This window comes from Kogia breviceps, chromosome 8 (genome assembly GCF_026419965.1).
Source record: "Kogia breviceps isolate mKogBre1 chromosome 8, mKogBre1 haplotype 1, whole genome shotgun sequence".
NCBI classification, from domain to species: domain Eukaryota; kingdom Metazoa; phylum Chordata; class Mammalia; order Artiodactyla; family Physeteridae; genus Kogia; species Kogia breviceps.
In genome coordinates, this window is record NC_081317.1 from 89289628 (window position 1) to 89302044 (window position 12417).

A 12417-nucleotide genomic window follows, 5' to 3' on the forward strand; every position below is an offset into this window, starting at 1 on the left:
GAAAAAGAGGGAGAAGAAAAGGATAGTTCATGGCTAGCTGCACCAATGTGGAGAATCATGCCTATGAAGGACAGTCTGGATTTTCTAGGTATTTGATGATTTTGTTAGCAGAGACTGAAAAGAAATAAAAAATTAATCTTAAACATCAAAACAAATATAAGGATGACAAAGGTTGCCTCTGGCAATGGATCTCTCTTATAAAAACGTTCTTTAAAGGCAAAATAGCACTGCTCAAGAACGCAAAGTCCTTCCTATGTTTCCCATATAATATCTATTGATATCTTTTCTGCTGGCATTAATTATGAAACCCTAAACGATAGATAAGACTTCATGTCGAGAAAAGCTGAAGTAAAAATCACTTAAGTACAGAAAGATTAGTATCCAGCTGGCGATGATTAATTTTTCATTCTCTTTTTAAGCTAACCTTCCAAATGATCATGCAAGGGAAGAGAGATTTCAGAACATCTATGGCAAAATTTCTATAGTGATTCCAAGTATGGAAAACAAGATTTTGATTGTGGAGATCTCAGCTCTATTCAACACAAACCTAGCAACCTTCCTAATGAATAAAGGACAAGATCATAAGCCTCAAAGTAAATGATTGCATGATTTAAATGCTTGACTAGATTGTAGAGTTAATCCCCTTAAACTCATATGTAAGTACACTTAATCTGTAGCATTTCTGATCACAGACATCATGAGTATCACCTGTTCCACTGTGCTGTGGCGTGAACTGCCTTTGGGGTTTAAGGTTTATGTACCCGCTTGTTCCTATACTAAAGACCATGTGCTTTAAGGCTGTCTTGTTTTTAGTTTCATTGCTGCACTCACTCCCTTACATGTTAAGTGTCTACTCTGTGACAGGCACTAAAACAAAAGATAGTCATGATTTCCTACCTTCAAGAAGTATATGCTATAAAAAAGAAACAAAAGCAAATCACTGCATTAAAAAGATTCTTTCTGTGATAATGGTCCATACTGGTGCTTTGGAGAGGTAACTGTAACAGTGTAGTCAAGAAACTACAAAATGTTCAGTGTAACTGGTCAGTAAGGAAGTAGCCAGAGAGGAAGGCAGAGACAAGATCATAAAATGGCATGTTAATTACATTAATAATCCTGCTATAACCTTCTTTAGCCCCTTTACAAATTTTTGTTTCTGGTTTGCTATGAGCCTGGTAAAAAGATAAATGACCAAGCCTGTTGCTAACAGTAAAATTACTTCCAAAGACCTTCCTAGGATTGAAAGCAAAAAACTTGAGGGCAGTAACTTTATAATTCATTAGTACTGCTCCACAAAATGTTTTGGACATGAACTAAAGCTTATCTCTGTACTATAAACATGAATGTGCCAATATCCTTTACCACTGTGATGAAGCATTAATGACTGAATCAAGGAGTTACTCACTGCCTCTTATAAGCAAACAGTTATGTTAGAAAAGAAAATAAAACATGGATCCCACCCTCAAGGAGCTTATTCTAGTTTAAAAAAAAAAAGATGCAAGCAGCCAACTACAGGATAATGTTTTGTTTGTTTGTTTGTTTTTTTGTGGTACACGGGCCTCTCACTGTTGTGGCGTCTCCCGTTGCGGAGCACAGGCTCCGGACGCACAGGCTCAGCGGCCATGGCTCACGGGCCCAGACGCTCCGCGGCACGTGGGATCTTCCCGGACTGGGGCACGAACCCGTGTCCCCTGCATCGGCAGGCGAATTCTCAACCACTGCGCCACAGGGGAAGCCCAGGATAATGTTTTAAATGCCATAATACAGGCAAAAATTAGAATAGAGGTCGGAGCCTTGGGTTTATCTGAGGGCAAGAGTAGAAAATATTTCAAAGGAAGAAGTATTTTCACATTCCTGACTCATTCAATGTAAGAGTGCTTTTACCACTTTAAAGCAGTTCTCTCCTCTCTCAAAATGGTCTGTTCCTTGATGTAGGCTTCATGTTCTTTCTGCAATCTTAAGCTTACACTTTGCACAATAAATACATTTTAAGAGTGTTTTAACAAGGCCATCCACTTTCAACTATCATACGTAAAGCAGTCTCACAAACTGCTAGTACAAGAGCTGGCTGGGAAAACAGATTTCAGTAATATGTAAGTAAAAAATTGGCAAACCCTGATCCTTGCAGGGGGAAGCGGGCGGAGTAGGGGGAGAGAAGGGAAGAGAGAATTCTAAGATGGTCTCCAAGATTCCCACCTCTGGTGTATATCTCTTGTATAATCCATCCCTCCCTGGTGTGTGGGTAGGACTGTAAATATGGTGAATTTCATTCCCATGATTAGGTTAAATTATATGACCTAAATTACACAAACCCTTTCACAGAGGTGAAGGGATATTTAAATATAATTAAGATTCCAAGTCACTGAATTTTAAGTTAGTCAAACAGGAGATTACCTTGGGTAGGCCTGACTTAATCAGAGAAAGCTCTCAAAAGAGAAGTTGAGCCCTTCCTAAAGAGATTCTCCTGCCAACCCTATAGACTAAGCTGCTATGTTTTGAGAAGTCATATGAAGGGGGCCATGTGGTAGAGACCTGAAGGCACCTAGGAACTGAGAATGGTCACCAGTTAACAGCTAGCAAAAAATTGGGGGAACCTCAGCCCTATAATCACAAGAACCACATTACACCAACAACAGTGAGCTTGGAAGAGTCCATCAAGTCTCTAATAAAAATCACAGCTACAGCCAAATAAGATCCTGAACAGAAGACTCTACAGCTAACCCATATCAGGACTTCGATCCATGGAAACTGAGATAATAGATTTGTGTTTTAAGCTACTAAATTTGTGGTTATTTGTTACACACAATAGAAAACTAACATAACATACATGTACATAATAGAATAAAAACTGTTGTGCCATACTCAAGGAGTTTCTTCTCCAAAATTCTAGCTGTATTAGATTAATTATGAAAGATGGCTTTTTATCTAAGCAATACAGCAGTTTTTAAAACCTCAATCTGGTACTTCATGCCAGGAACCAAACTGGGCTTTCTGATCTTTACATACTGCAAGTTAGGGTTAACCAACTTGCTTAAAGAGAAACATCTCATAAACACCAGAGCCATAATTTGAAGCCAAGTCTATCCGGCTCTAAGGTTCAGACTCAACCCACTAAACCACCTTCTAACTGAAGGATTTTAAAAGTAACATTCTTCTTTACAATCTATCTAGTTGGATTAGTAAGCAACAACTATTCCACAATGCCTATTTAAAGCTATTTTAAGCATTTAAAAATAAATTTGTTTCCTTGTAAGTTGTTTCTGACTTCCACTACTTCCCTAACTCTCCCCCAGTATATCTATATCTATATATCTGAAAATCAACACAGTTCTATTTTCCCCTAACCTACCAATTGCTGAGCATTACAAAGACATGGTAACTTCAGCTTTCTCTCAGGATGCACCTATATTTAAAAAGTCCTGCCATGAAAACATTCCTGAGATGGGACTGAACCTGCAAATTCCTACACTTCTCATTTCTAATGTTTATTTACATATAACTATATGACTAATTCACCCAGCACAACTGTTTTCTGTTTCCCAAGACTAGAATTATAGAAAACAGTTTAACCTTTTAAGCAATAACACATTACTATTTTAAGGACATCTTCTGTTTAATGCAGCCTTTCCCTGTCTTGGTAACCATAATATAACCAACAATTTAACCTCTGTGTTAGAGTGTAGTATTATTGTTACTGTGGCAAATTGTTGTAATTATTGTGTTAAAAATAACATTGGACTTAGGTCCACATATTGTCGCAGAACTTGCTTCCTCCAAAATCACTTCTGATGACAGCTTCCTTCATTTACATTTTTCTCATATAAGTGAAGTAGAGGATATACAGGTATGTGATCTCTAGGCCAGTATTAAATAATGTACTTTCCACAAAATAAATTGCTCAAAAGGCCAAACGGCCTTCTCCAAAATGGCCACATTACTCTCCAGGAAAAAAATTGTTCACTGTTACAAAAGCTGCATACCATCTGCTCAAAGGCACTCAAATCATAGGCTAACAGACAAAGGGAAAAAACAAAACAAAAAATGATGAGTTAGGTGCTTGGTCAACGTTGACTCCAACAAATGCCTTACTCCTCTAAGTCCAAGTCTAGGTACCTAAAAAATGAAGAGGTCGAATCCAAATTATCTAAAAATCCAAATATTCTCACTGCTTCCATGATGGCAAATATTAATCTCCTGGAAAGTAATCAAGGAGATTTCATTAACAGTTCGAATCACTGATCTTTCATCTGACAAATTCTGAGATTATATTCCAAAATATGAGAAAAGCCATAAGCACAAATATGTTCATCACATTACAGCAACAATTTAAAAGGGAACTAGAAGTAACCTAAACGTTTAACAAATAAGTATTTGTTAAGTGAGATTATGGTAAGTGTGCTTGGCGGACTATTATGCAGTCATTAAACCACTCAAGAACTGGTACTACTTATCAGGGAAGGATCATTACTGTCCAGCAATGGGACACTCTTTTTCAAAAATAAACTATTATTCCCATTCTTGAGTTAAGGCAAACAACAAACTGGGCCCATGCCTTTCTGGGAACACAGCAGAACCAGGGCTGGTGAAAATAGCTGCAGGCCTCCACCCTCCTTTCTCATTCTACAGCCCAACAAACTAATGGGAAAGGGAGGAAGGGAGGCACGTGCAACTAAGAAAGTCTCTAACCATTACATGTACTGAGCAGGTGAACATAAAGGTTAGGAAAAGTTAAGATTTACACATTTTTAAAATAAATTTTTCTTTCCTTCACTTCCACAATCCGGATTTGCACGCACAAGGATCATTTTCGCCTCAAGGAAGTATGTCTAAAATCATTTTACTTACACTGGTAACCTCAAAGTAGATTGCTCTAAACCATCTTTTCAAGATTTATCTCTTAAGAATTACATGGATTTGAAAAATATCTAGACCATGACCAATAAAAAATGTATACATATATACATACACACACATTTGAAAAGATGAAGTGTGACTGAGTGCTTTATAAGTCTTACTGAATAAAAGTCACAATTAATTCAAATACTGCATTCCTACCACGTGCTAAATGATATGAAAACAAAAAGAAATATTTCTTGCCCTCAAAGAGATTCAGTCTAGGGAGGGGCAAATTCAACAGGAATAAATGAGGACAACAGGGTCCCCCCCTAACATAGAGCGGAGAAGGAAAGGTGTTCAGATCCTTTAAAGGAACATGAAATGACAGAAGAGCTGGGGGAAAAATAAGACTGTGTACATGGCCCCTTCTTTGTCTACTTGCTCAAATCTTACTCGTTAATTCATTATATAGAGTTCAAGCATTTGCTTGATCTACAGATAGACAATGTGATGTTAGGAATCTAACATTTGCTGAACAAATTAACTAGACTACAACTCTAGAGTTCAAATGTGTTTACAATCCATACACTCTGTCGAGAGAAAACATAAAGCAAACTATGATTTAACCAAAGATGAACCGACATGAAAACAGATGCCTGATATATGTTGTTAGCAGGAAAACAACCAGAAAACTAGTGACTAGACCCAGACACTACACAACAATCACAGGACTAATCAAGAACTACCTTACCGGGGCTTCCCTGGTGGCGTGGTGGTTAAGAATCCGCCTGCCAATGCAGGGTGCACAGGTTCGAGCCCTGGTCCGGGAAGATCCCCCATGCCACGGAGCAACTAAGCCCGCGAGCCACAACTACTGAGCCCATGTGCCACAACTACTGAAGCCCGCGCGCCTAGAGCCCGTGCTCTGCAACAAGAGAAGCCACGGTATTGAGAAAACTGTGTGCACACCGCAAAGAAGAGTAGCCCTGATCACCACAACTAGAGAAAACCCGCGCGCAGTAACGATGACCCAACACAGCCAAAAATAAAGTCTAGCGATGTAACTAAAAGCCTCATCCAAAGCAACTGCAGAGACACAACAGGTCTACACTCCACATTATAATGCTAACAAATTCAATTATGTCTTAACTGTGCCATCCTCTGTCCACCCTTGCTCAAAAATCAGGTTGTTCTAGTACAGAAAATTCTCAATATTTACTCAGATTAATAACTTCCAACTTAAGTTTAGCTATAAAAGTTGGATGGTACATAAAACTCAACAAGTACAGAAACACACTACCTTCCAGAGTCACATAAGATATCAGAAGTGGAGGGACCACAGAGAACATTTAAATCCAACTCTCATATTTTACAGATGAGGACTTGAGGAGCACGTAGCTAATGTGTGGCAAAATTTATTCAACTATAGCCTCTCAAGGCTACCAAGTGTTTTAGAAACGAGCCTTACAGAAAATTACAAATACCAACTTAAAATTGAACCCCTACAATGAATAGATTTAAGGTTTAATAGGTTTTCAAAAGTGAAATATACTATGCCAATACATTTATGAGCCAGCAAGAGCTGGAGTACATTAAATGATAATCCTACTTAAAAATCCAGTTAGTAATTTTCATCTATTTACTGCAAGTATTGACTACATGCCAGCTGCAATGCAACTGATCTGACCCCTATATGTGGTTTTGTATTGTTACTTCTATATAAGCCCAATTTCTTCCTAATGGAAGACAGAAACAATTTTACTTTGATCCCAACTGACCCTAGATCCTCATTAAGTTTTGATTTCTTAAAACTGAGAGAACGGATTAAATAAAAAATTTAAGACTAGTTACCAGGGCTGCTACCTAAAGGAATTTTGCAGTAATTGTGTTAACAACAGTACCTGCAATCGAAGCCAAATAGTATCCAAAAAGGCCTGCAATTCTAAGGTAATAAACGACTGTGAATGATTTGCATACACTTAAATTTTCGTATATTAAGTGCGCCTCGTAAGAAAAAAAGCAATTCAATATTACATTATTCGTTTCTATTTACGGTGTAAGAACTAACATACCCAACTTTTAATGTTAATAGTATACATCGTTTTTGCAGCATAAAGAAAAAACGTCTTACAAGTCCTACACAAGTAAACGAAAACTTTATTCTCTTTGGCCGTCAATACTTTGAAAAACTCTCGGCTCAAAACCAACCTCTTTCATTCTTCAGCCCTGAAAGGAAGAATTCCCCTCCCCTGAGAACAAAACGCAGCCTGTTCAGAAACCCGCGGCGTCACAACGGAGACAGGACCCTTCTGACCGGGTTCTGCGTTCTCCTGAGTGACATCATTTCACCTGCGCCTGGGCAAAAAGGGAGGGAGCGAAAGTGCGAGGCCATCTGCCAGACGCGGCGGGCCGGCGCTCCCGAGGGCTGTACCCGCACCTCCTCGCCGCTGCCTCGGGAACAAAGACCGTCGGGCGGCCCGGCCGCGCCCCGCTTAACACCAAGCAACCTCATCTCTAGCGCAGCCCCGCAGGCTCCCAACGGCCCAAGGCTCGGCCCGTCCCGCCCTCGTGCGGGAACCAACGGCTGCGGCAGCCAGTACCTGCAAGGGAAGGCTCCGCCCTGCGGGGCTATTCCCGCGGCTCCTCGCTGGGCCACCGCCTCCTATTGTGACCGCTCGTCCAGCCAGCGGCCAGCTCGCCAGATCCTCTGTTCCCGGGCCTTCTCAACCCTGGAACCCGGGCTCCGACCGACGCGCTATCACGGCGCTTCCTTCCTCCCGGCACCATCACACGGGCCGCGCCAAGATACAACGGCTGCACGCGCAGAGCTGACAAAAGTCGGCTAACGCCTCGGGGGCTCCATCGTCTCGGCCCCCGCGCCCTAACCGCCCCGGCCACCGCACGACCCCGCACCGCTGCACGAGGGCCCGCCCCGCTCCACCCCTCCCCCGTGCTCGCAGACCGGACGCGCCGGCGCAGTACCCTGCGCTGCGCGCGCAAGCGACACCCCCCGCCGCTAGGCCGCAAGATGCGCGAGCACGCAGCCCTCCCACTTCTCAGGTCTGGGTCGCTCCCACCCCACCCCGCCCCCTCTCCGGAACAAACCTCGCGATCCCAGGGAGCGAGACTGCCAGTCGCTCCGCCCCTTTCCCCCTCGGCTGATCTCCGCGCGCGGAGCCACCTTTGTTTCCATCCGCGGGGGAGGGGGCGGGGCGTGCTGGGCTGGGCTGCGCTCGTCTAGGCGCGCGACTCGGACTAGTTCCGGCAACAGAACCGTCGCGCCGTAGCCCTGCGCAGCCCCGCCCCGCCCTGCCCCCCGCGCCTGGCGCCCGGAAAGGCTGCCGTTATGCCGGGCCGCGGGCGGGCCGAGCCTACGAGTTCTATATATTTCTCCCCAAGTGTTGCTGCAAGTCCATGGGTACCGCCTCCAAAACTCTGCCATCAAACAGTAATTCACCTCACTCACATTCATAATATAGTATGTATTCATGTGGCCCAAATGTTAGGAATTTTTATTGACGTAGAGAGAGGTGATTTGACCAAGGTGTCTTTGGCCAAGGTGTCTCAATGGAGAGGCAGGTTCAAACCCAACTTGTCCTACTCTAAGGCTCAATTAAACAGTTATTCATATTGTGCTGAGGACAGGAAATAAGATAGGTACGGAAGACCGAAGCTGGCATGGTGCCTGTCCTAATCACGTTCGAGATCTAAAAGAGAAAGTAAGATCTTCCATAAAAGCGCAATAAATACAAGGACAAAATAGTTTAAATGGTATCGGAGGAAAAGAGGGCAGTCAAGGGGACAGTATCGAAGAAGTGGGTTTTAAGCAGATAGGAATTATATTATGTCTTCAAGGATGGTGATCATATTTCAGTCCAATCATCAAAAAGCCCAGGTTCTGGTTCTTTTGGTATTACTTAAACCAGCCTCCTTCCTGCTGTGGGCCTCAGCTGCCTCCTGTAGAAAATTAGGGAACCAGACTAAAATGATGTTCCAGGACCCTCTGAACCTCTATGCATTGGTATGAATAACACGAAAGGGTAATTATTTGTGAACATCTCTCTCCCATTATCACACTGGGCGACCTGTTTTGACTCTGTAACCCTAAGGTCTAAACCTACAGCCTAAAATACAACAGCAGGTGCTTAGCAACTGCTGAATTCAAAGTTCCAGCAATAACATCACAGGTTTTTACAACTCCTGGACAAAAGGTAGAATGAGATAACAGGCCCCCATGAACATGTCCCCTTCCCCAGCCCCACACCCCCATTATGTAGCCCAGTTATCTAGCTGACTCTTCTTCCAAAGCCCTCTCTGCTAGTCTTCCAAAGCAGCCAATTTGGAGATGATTACATCCAAACTTTTTAAGGTTCCCTCCCCCTCTTTCACAGTGCAGAGTCATAAATCCCAACCACACCTTTAGGTGCATCCAATGTAATCCACTCCTAATATCTGGATCCCTCACAATACCCCCTTTACTGCTGTGGATTCACCTAGCATTACAGATCTTCCAACAGAATCTCAGCTATACAAGCTTCCTTACATAATACAGACCACCCTGAAACAGCTTTTCTTGTTTACTTGGACACGGGCTATGTAATGAGACGGGGAAATAGAGACAAAAATTGGGAACAGGGAGGGAAATTACCATTTGGAAGCTGTCCAAACCTAAGAGTCAGGTTCCTCAAGTGCTGAATTTCAGCAGCAAATATCTATTACAGTCCTCCAGGGTTCCTAACCCTTAAGCTTATGTGAATTCCCCCTGGGCTTCAGCCAATCCTTTGTCAGGCACTCTTTGAGAACCCTTCTCAAATGGCTGAGATCTTTGTTAACTGGGATCTGAAGGCTTCCACTAAGAAGTCTGTCTACATGTAAACAATGCTCCCACACCTCAAGGCTGAATCGTTGGAAATTTGTACTGCAATTTCTTTTCTAATTGATTTTCTTAACCAGAAAATCTGGTACCCTGCTAATAAACATCTGATGAGTGGGTTACATTTTAAGGTGGGCCACTGACCACCTAATATGGCAGGAAATTAATTATAGCAGAGCAGTGGCTCAACCCCAGTCCACCTAAAATTCTACTTGGTGTCGGTCCAAAAAGGTGGGAAGGCTTGTTGGAGAGGTGTCCAATGGATCTTTCTGCAATGATGGAAATGTTCAACATCTGCAGCATACTAAAGGTAGCCATTAGCTACATACATATGGCTACTGAGTGAGCACCTGAAATGGGGCTAGTGCAACTAATGCATTAACCAGGATTGTTTAAATAGTCACATGTGGCTAGGGAACAATACAGCACTTGTGCGAAAAGCAGTTGCTTGTAGTAAGAACTTTTGAGAATTCTGACTCCAAGACTGCCCTTTAAAATTCATTTTCATGACAGAAATGAAAACTGTGAATGCCTTCAAAAAACTTCTTCCTGGGGTACCTAAGTCATTTAAGTCCCCTCAACTTCTAAAATAAAAATATACCAATATGTTGCTTACCAAACAGGAAAATACTGCAGTTCCTTCAAATGTATCTGGTCACTGGGATTGTCTACCTTGGTGCCCTACCAGTCTAACACATGGGAATGACAGCTGAGATTTTTTTATTGGGCAGCATGGGATCCAGAGATAAATTAGGTAGTATTGATATCTTTACAATACTGAATCTTCAATCTGTAAGTAAGATGAACCCTTCTATTTACCCGAGTTGTTGATTTTTTCAATAATGCTTCACAGTTTTCTGTAGAGGTTTTTGCACATTTGTTCTAGGGTCTATTCTAGGTTTTATGTATAATTATTAATTCTAATAGTTTTGTTAATTTTTTTTTCAATTTTCTACATATACAGTACTGTTGGCAGAAAATGACTGTTCAATTTCTTTCTTTCCAACGTGTTTTCCTCTTGTCTGCACTTGCTAGGACCTCCATCCAGTACAATGCTAAATAGATACAGTGAGAGCATGCATCTTCGTCTTATTCCAAAACTGGAAAGCTTCCAACATTTCACCATTAAGTATGATGTTGGCCATAGGTTTTCTGTAGATTCCTTTAGCAAATCAAGGGAGTTCTTTTTTTATTTCAAATTTGTTAAAAGTTTATCACAAAATGGATATTTAATTTCATCAAAATTTTCTGTATATGAGATAATCATGGATTTTCTGTTACTGGGTGAATTAACTTGATTGTTTTTTGGAGGTTAAACCAATTTTACATTCCTAATAAAATCATGTCATATCGCACTACTCTTTTTATATATTGTTGGATTTGGTTTGCTAATATTTTGCTTAGAATTTTTACATCTGTGTTCTTAAGTGAGATTAGCTGTTATTTTCCATTTTTTGTAATGTCCTTATCAAGTTTTGTTACAGATATTATGCTAGCCTCAGAAAATGAATCATAGAGTATTCTCTCTTTTTCTATTCTCTACAAGAGTTTCTGTAAGATTGGTGTTATGCCTCCTTTAAACGTTTGGTAGAATTTGCTGGTTAGCTTTCTTTAGTGGTTATGGATTTCTTGTCAGATTTTCTGTCTTTTCCTTATTTCTTTTCTTTTCTTTTTTTTTTTTTTTTTTTTTTGGCCGCACCGAGCAGCATGCGAGATCTTACTTCCCCGACAAGGTATCGAACCCATGCCCCCTGCATTGGAAGCACGGAGTCTTAACCAACTCGACCACCAGGGAAGTCCCTTTTCCTTATTTCTAACAAAAGAAAAACAATTATAATCTTAGGACATATATAAGGAAGATCTCATTCTGAAACTCACAGGCAACGAGAAAAAAATAAATTGGATTACTTCAAAATGAAAACATCAGTGCAACAGAGTGAAAAGGCAACCTATGGAATAGGAGAAAATATTTGCAAATCATGTCTGATAAGAGGTTAATATCCAGAATATATAAAGAACTACAACCAAACAAAATCCAAAACCTGATTATAAAATGGGCAAAGCACTGAAATAGACACTTCTCCAAAGATGTACAAATATCCAGTAAGCACATGAAAATATGTTCAACATCACTAGTCGGGAGGGAAATGCAAATCAAAACCACAATGAGATACTACCTCACACTCATTAGGATGGCTACTATTAAACAAAAGAAGTAAAAACAGAAAACAACAAGTGGTGACAAGGATGTGGAAAAACTGGAATCCTTGTGCACTCCTGATGGGAATATAAAATGGTACAGTCACTTTGGAAAACAAAATAGTGGTTCCTCAAAACATTAAAAATTTTAAAAAATTTAAAAAAGAAAGAAAGAAATGATCTAGCAATTCCACTTCTAGGCATATACCCAAAAGAGTTGAAAGCAGGGTCTAAAAGAGATATTTGTACACCTATGTTCCAGTAGCATTATTCACAATAGCCAAAACGTGGAAGCAACCCAAGTGGCCATCCATGGATGAATAAACAAAATGCATTATACACATACAATGGAATATTATTCAGCCTTTAAAAGGAAGGAAGTTCTGAGGCATGCTACAACATGGATGAACTTTGACAACATTATGCTAAGTCAGTCACAAAAAGACAACTATTATATGACTTCACTTGTATGAGGTACATAGAGCACTCAAATTCAGAGACAGAAAGTA

General features: G+C 40.9%; 1 protein-coding gene across 5 annotated transcripts in view; it reads right to left on the reverse strand.

The window, feature by feature from the left end:
* RNF38 (ring finger protein 38) overlaps positions 1-12417 on the reverse strand; it is a 123568-nt gene that overhangs the window by 50254 nt on the left and 60897 nt on the right. The window contains exon 1 of one of the 5 annotated variants that reach the window (XM_059072182.2): positions 7437-7838. The exons of 2 other annotated variants lie outside the window; for them this stretch is intronic. The gene's annotated coding sequence lies outside the window, so the exon portion shown is untranslated. Of the gene's footprint in view, positions 1-5587; positions 5847-7436; positions 7839-12417 lie in introns of those variants that run through there. 2 more of the 5 variants (XM_059072178.2, XM_067039698.1) reach the window with 2 other exon arrangements.